The following is a 7249-nucleotide window of genomic DNA, read 5'->3' on the forward strand; positions in this document are numbered from 1 at the left end:
GCTCGATGAGTGCTCGCAGCGATAGGTCTCGGTACTGCTCATCGGCGATGTTAGCGAAGGCAAAAAAATTGTGGGGTTTTACGTGCCAAAACCACTTTCTGATTACGAGGCACGCCGTAGTGGAGGACTCCGGAAATTTCGACGACCTGGGGATCTTTAACGTGTACCTAAATCTAAGCACCACGGGTGTTGTCGCATTTCGCCCCTATCGAAATGCGGCCACCTGGGCCGGGATTCGATCCCGTGACCTCGTGCTCAGCAGTCCAACACCATAGCCACTGAGCAACCGTGGCGGGTACTAACACAATCGTAACGGTGCCTAGCCTTCTTCCCATGGGTCTTCTGGAATAAAAAAATACACGCGCTTGTTCGTGACTTTAATTCAAGAATGCAATGCAGTTTATTCGGTTAAATGAAACTTTAGCTTTCTCATATAATTTTTTTCATTACGAAACGAAACTCCCTTTGGTGCTTCCCCCCACATTGTATGGGCGGCTGTCTGTCCGAATATATAGTGTAATCAAAGCCTGACCTAACTACTGCAACATAAAGTGGTCAAGCTTAACTTCGCCTTTCCATTTAGTGTCAGTTTCGAAAAACATTAAATAAATCACATTACCTGCGATAGTAGCAGTATTTGGTTGTTTATTTTTATATAAATTGAAGAAAACAAGGCAAGCAAGTTACTATACTGACCACGCTGTAACTGTCTAGCTATATCTGCTGACACCTGAACGGCTGTAAACTGTGTTTGTGGGGGGGGGTTGAAACAGAGGTAGAAATGGTGAAAAAACATCAGAAATGGTGATACTTCAATCGTGCCATGGCGTGGTCTTGTGTAGCAGTTGTAGTTTTTCTAGAAAAAAGAAAAACAAACACAAAAACACAATAACTTCGGAAGCACATATTCTTTGGCACCATGAATTCAGTTGTTGCAATAGCATTCCAGGGCTGCAATCTTGCTTCTTAATAAAATCTGTCCGATAATGATAATCTCGAGTTTGTTTTTACAATGAGTGCATCGGAGTGTATATTAAACGCAAAATAATGTTGATGCATTTGGTAAGCGAATGCTCCCGCAGTCGGTGGGTGCGCAGTGCTATATGAGCTCCATAATTTTGTTTTTAAATTATAACACGTTTTTTTGAACATGTGAAGTAATAAAATTGTTACTGTTATTTTTTATTTCCAAATTACACGCCAAAGTTTTGGCATATAGCCTATATCAGAAATAAAAGTACTCGAAACGTAAGCATTAGGAATTTCTCATCATAACATGCAGAAATTGGCGCGTTAATGTAAGTTTCCGTGGGGAGACACTCAAAACCATCTCTCTTGTTTATCCCAAGATGGCTTCTTCGTAGCTAGCTTCGGAACTTGATCGTAGCTAACTTGTGGTGTACAAGCTTAACTACAGCTTGTGCCGCTGTTCCCATGTATTGTGAAGAGGAACACGTCCTGTAACTGACATTGTTTATTTACCATCCTGTACATTTGCAGATTGGGATTGCAGAAAAAAGCTGTCCTTGAACAGCATGACGTGTCTACAATCCCTTGTTTCAGCAGGAACGCAGTATAAAATACGCGTACACACATATACACACATATACATACATATATTGCAGCATACTTATGCTTCAACGACATTTCTGTGACTCACACTTTCCTCGCAGCGTCAATGAAACAAATGCAAAAACATAGGTACATAATACAAATAGATACAACATTGAAATCGTATACATCAGTTTCAGTTACTTGGATGATGACGTAAAAGTAAAAAAATATCAATTTGCATCGAATTGTAATAATTTAACAGTGCTGGATATTATGTATGTAAGCTATTATTTCCGATAGTTTGAGAGTGGTGTTGGTGCAAAACAATGCTCAAAGTTTCTAGTAGCATAATTTAGAGCTTTTCTCTGAAATTGGGCTACATCACGCCTGCTGCTAATACTTAGATAGATTTTCAGTCTGTAGGCATGATTCAGGCGTTATATGTCGAGATTGTGAGCTGGGATCCCACCAGAATTATTAAATAAAGTTATTGTCGATGCTGTGTAGGAAGCATTGTATATGTGGCGGAGATATTTCTTTTGTAACAGGTGAATATGTTCTAGATTGGTGGATGGCATGTTACTCCTTACTAATTGGCAATAGCTTAAATGCGATTGAAGAAGTGAATTGTACAGCAACAGTTTAATACATGTTGAAATAATGGATCTTATACGGCCTGCTGCATCAGTTATTCTACGTATTTTGCTTAGAACGTGTTTAACGTGATGGTCCAATGACATGTTAGCTGAAGAAAATGACACCCAGATGTTTGAAATTTTCGACTATTTCAATACTTAGCGTGTTTAATACAATGACTTGATGGGGAGGTATGTACTCATTTTTAGGTCTGAATATAACGGATTTTGTTTTGTTTGCATTCATCATAATTAAATTCACTCTGGACCATTCCTCTAAAGGCTTCATTGTATTGTTACATTGTTATATAAGAGCATGTATATCATTACCGGTGAAAAAAATACTCGTGTTGTCGGCATAAATAGCAAACCTTGCCTGAGTGTTGATATTGAGGATTAATTAAGTTAAATATTGAAAAGTAGAGGACCTAGAATACTTCCCTGTGGCATTCCACAATGGACTGCTCTAGCCTTAGAAGTAAGGGTGTCGATTTTGGCAATTTGTGTTCCTTTAGATGAGTAGGACTTCAAAATAGATAATGCCTGTACTCATATTGCATACTAATTTGATTTCTCCAGCAAACTGCTATAGTCAACTAAATCAAATGCCTTAGAAAAGTCTACGAAAGCACCAACAACTATAGCTTTGTTTCCAAACACTGTTAATATACATTCTTTCTGCTCTACTAATGCTAACTCGACTAATTTGTTCTTACGTAAATCAAATTGGTGTAGTCTTAACGGGTCATGTTTTTCAATAAAGGTTGTTATCCTCGAATGCAAATTTTCTTTTTCACACTTTTGAAAAGATTGGTAGAATACATACCGGCCTGTAATTTTCCAGTTCATTATGATCTTCTTTTTTATATAGAACAGTAGCTTCCACAGGCTGCATTCTCGCTGGAAAAAATTGCTGATTCCAAACACACGTTAAAAATATGGGTGAGAAATGGGGCAATAATTACAACTACATGTTTACTTGGGCAGACTTCAAAACCGTCAATGTTACAACTACTGCTATTGTTCAAGGTTTTTATAACTGACAACTTCATCCGGCGGGACGGGCTGAGATATATTGTGTTCTCACATTGAGTGCAAATGTACTTGCTAGTACGAGAGGGCGTAGCGTCAGCACTAGGCATAGCTGTGAAAAAAATAATCAAGTGCATCAGCTAGTTCAATGCCTGATAACTCTTTGCCATTCACGTGTAACTGCGATAAAGGCTTGGTCCAATCACTAAGATTCAAAAGTCTGTTCAAACTCGACCATAGTAGAATGTGTTTGCGGCTTTCGATGTCCAGGAAAGATGAGGAGTACGCTGCGTGTGCATGCCGAAACTTCTTAGCTTGTTTCGATACTTTTCAAATGTGGCAAGATCGTCTGCTGATCGCGTGTGGAGAAAATGTTGGTATAGCTTGTCCCTCATTTTCATTTCATTGCGTAGATCAGCTGTAATCCATGGTTCTCGGGTTTTTCTACTTTTTTCTACTTGTCCTGGAAGGAAAGCTATGGTGGTATAGGAGGAACAATATATCAGTGAACATATTGTAAGCCTCAATGGCATCCGTTCGGTTAGTTATCACATCCCACTCTACTGACAACACACAAAATGATTTGAGAGATGTGTCTGTAATTGGTTGATATGACAGTGATGGGAACTTCTTCCCTCTTAACCCACTTTTTTCAGCAGACAGAAAGACCGAAAATAGTCGCTTATAGAACGAGATAAGACTTCAGATTTAATGTTTGACTGTAAGAAATTAGTGAGAAATAAATCAAGAGTTGACTAGTACGCTCATACGCGTACTAGTACGCGTGCTAATTAGGTTGGCAAAACCATTCGATGATATCACCATATTAAAATAATTCAATGGTTGACTATTGGAATACATGTCAATGTTAATGTTAACATCTACACCAGCTATTAAAGTTTTGGAATTATCATTTTGAAGCACATATGCAAGAAATTGACCGTACATATGTATAAACGCCAATATATCACCAGCCGGTGGTCGATAGCTTAGTGGCATACATGTTATGGAGGCAGTGGGAAATGTTGCGAGAATTTCATTTACATCATTAGGCAAGTAAAAGTCCACGTCATCATACGTCCTTCAGGTATTGCACAAACTGTATTGTTTAGACCTCCTCAAGTTAATCCCTATCTTTAATGTGAACTGCATGAGCTGCGTCGGTCTTTCGAACAAGGACCTTACCGTTGACTTACGAAACAAACCTATCACCCTTTTGCTTTGCTGCTTCTTTCGTAGCCCGTAGAAGCTCTCTACTGTGCCGAGTCAAATTTTCTTGAAGAAAATTCAGGGGGTGTCGGCAGTAAGGGTGTTCTATTTTTTGAGCCATGCGTCACTGGTATCTTGCTTTGTGAAACGGATAATAATTCTTGGTACTTTGCCTTGCTTAGCGGGCACCCGATGCACTGATGTAATATCAGCCTTTCTAAGCTGAGGTACTTCATGGTTATCCACTGATTCATTCATTTAAAGAGGTCATCAAGTTCTCACTGTTCACAACAGGTATTTCGTGAACTTCCAGGTTCAGTCACCTACTTCAGAACTAAAGATCATTCACCTGCCGTTGAAGGTCGTATTCTACCGATGTATGATATTTTCTCTTTCTTCCAGTCCTGTAACCCTTTTCCTTACCACCTTGATTTCAGTGTCTTGCTTAGTGATCTTTTCTTGAAATTCATCGAATTTCTTGCATTCAGCATTCAGCAGTGGCAGCAGTCACAGCGTAAATAAGGGGAAAGTGCAGCAGTACAACGAATGATGAAATTTACTAACCTGCAGCAGTAGTGTACATAGAATCAGACGTACTTCCAGCTACTGCTGTCGTTGCTGAATGCGGCTCAAATGCGGCAACTGCAACAGTAGGGGGTACACAGAATCAGACGTGTTTGTGCAACAATGATGTTATCGTCGGCTCGCAGCCAAGAGCATTACAACACACACACACACAACACACACACACACACACACACACACACACACACACACACACACACACACACACACACACACACACACACACACACACACACACACACACACACACACACACACACACACACACACACACACACACACACACGTACACGCACAGACAGGCACGCACGTACAAGAATTCCAGCAAAGCCATCCCGCGACGATTGTCTAAGATAATGCGAGAGCTACTGTAATCTGTAGTCACCTTCAGCTGTTTGCTGTGCGGGTTGGTGGCGATTTGCTTCTCGGTTGGGCTGTAAGTTGCACTCACGTTCTTCATGGGTTTCTTGTGCGAACCGTTGCCGCTCTGCTGCTCGCGGTTATTGGAGCCGACGTTCCCTGGCTGCCACAGTTTTGGCGGCTTAGCGAAGACGTTCTGTTTCAGCACACCGTCGCTTCCTATCTTGAACTTCTGCTGACCGAGGTCTTTTCCTAGAAGCCTTTCTAACTGCTGCAACGTGCGGTGCCTGGTTTTACAGCGAAACTGTTTGCCGCCAGTCCCCCGTATGCATCCACCGCATTCGTTCTCAAGGGGTGTACCCTGGCTGGCTTACGTCCGCGTCACGGCGCGTGGACAGGAATGCGTGAGCCGGTCCCGCAGATAGTGCAATACTGGGCCGACCCGCCGCGGAGGTGAAACAGGGTTCAGGAACCCCTCCAACTTCTAAAAATAAGTTTAATATAGTGGGTCCGAATAGAACCACATAAATTAAGCCTTGTAAGAGAAACACGTATATATATATATATGTATATATAAATATATATATATATATATAAATTTTTATCGGAAAGAAATTTTTTTAGGGAGCCATTTTTTAAAGCTCGCCTTTAAAATCTGGTGTGTCTCATGACATCATGACAGCATGCGTGTTGAGGGTGCTTTTGCGAGTGAGCATTTGTCTCAAAATAGGCATGTGCCAGTTTCACTGTCCCCTTGGGAACACACTTTCAGAATGCAATAAACAAGTTGCGGTTCATCAAGTGCAGGTTCCAGTGCCTGTTCATGCATTCGCTTGGGGTTATCGTTAGGCCTCACGTTCTCCTGGCTTTCATATTTTACTGTGCAGGATACGCGTTCAACGAGAGCACAAAGAGCGGTGTTGTTGGCGCACCGAATACTTTTTGACGCGTGAGACAGAACTTTCGGTCGGCGATTAACAGATATTTCATTGAAGCGGTGCTTGAATTGTGACGATAATGTGACTTCAAATTCTGCGCATATGTCAGGAAGCCGTTTTCCGCAATAGTTCTTTGCCCAAGCCTGATCTTTGAGGCCACGTTCAGGCGCCTTGGGACTTCACCCATTCGCAGTGCCGACGCCCGGAGTAGCTTTTTATTTTGCGCGGCGTAAAAGTATAAAGTTCGCTGCCCTTGGTGCTTGTCGGTAAAGAGCAAAAAAAAAAAACTTTAAGCAGACATCGGCGTGCCATACGAGGGTCAGACGCCTTGAGTAACATTTGTGAAAATTTACGCAGCAAATTTTTTTCTTGCCGATTCTATTTTTTCAATGAATTTTTGATCTGGGTGGTACGGTTTCATATTCAGAGGAATTCACGTAGGTTTCCTTAGTTTGGGTAAAGGCAGCAAAACTCGAGCAATGCGAAAACCTTTTCAGAAAATCCCTTCCCATTAAAAAAAAGGGTCATCAATCCACGGTTTGGAGGTAATTGGACAGCGAAGCTGCAAACGACAAATAGAACGAGTACCCATTGCGACGTAGGTTGAAATTATTCAAGTTGCGTGAATAATATGAACTTTGCCTGATTATTAGCCTAAGACGTTTTGACGGCCTGCGACTTGGCTTGCGCCGCTACTTCGTGCACCTACGAAGAGTGGACCAGAGAGAAGAGAAGTTAGCCGCGCCTCGTATGCACGCTGCTCTTCAGGAGTCCTCACTATACGTGGCCTTCCCCAGAGCACTGTCACAGCACAAATCAATTGTGAGGCAGGTTCTTTTACGTTCGAAAGTGTAGTTGGATCACTCGCTGCTTCGTATGCTACCGTCAAGCTGCCGTCGCCGCAGCAGCTTTCGCAACAGTAATCTTCACGGGGAA

General features: G+C 41.7%; 1 long non-coding RNA gene across 1 annotated transcript; it reads right to left on the bottom strand.

Annotated features, from left to right (window-relative positions):
- Nucleotides 1-510: 510 nt before the first annotated feature.
- Nucleotides 511-5045, bottom strand: LOC142568294 (uncharacterized). Its single transcript, XR_012825411.1, has 3 exons — nt 4995-5045; nt 3016-3102; nt 511-856 (listed from the first exon to the last, which is right to left on the bottom strand). It is a non-coding gene; the product is annotated as an uncharacterized LOC142568294 (long non-coding RNA).
- Between the last annotated feature and the right edge of the window lie 2204 nt (nt 5046-7249).

Source organism: Dermacentor variabilis, unplaced genomic scaffold, assembly GCF_050947875.1.
Source record: "Dermacentor variabilis isolate Ectoservices unplaced genomic scaffold, ASM5094787v1 scaffold_18, whole genome shotgun sequence".
NCBI classification, from domain to species: domain Eukaryota; kingdom Metazoa; phylum Arthropoda; class Arachnida; order Ixodida; family Ixodidae; genus Dermacentor; species Dermacentor variabilis.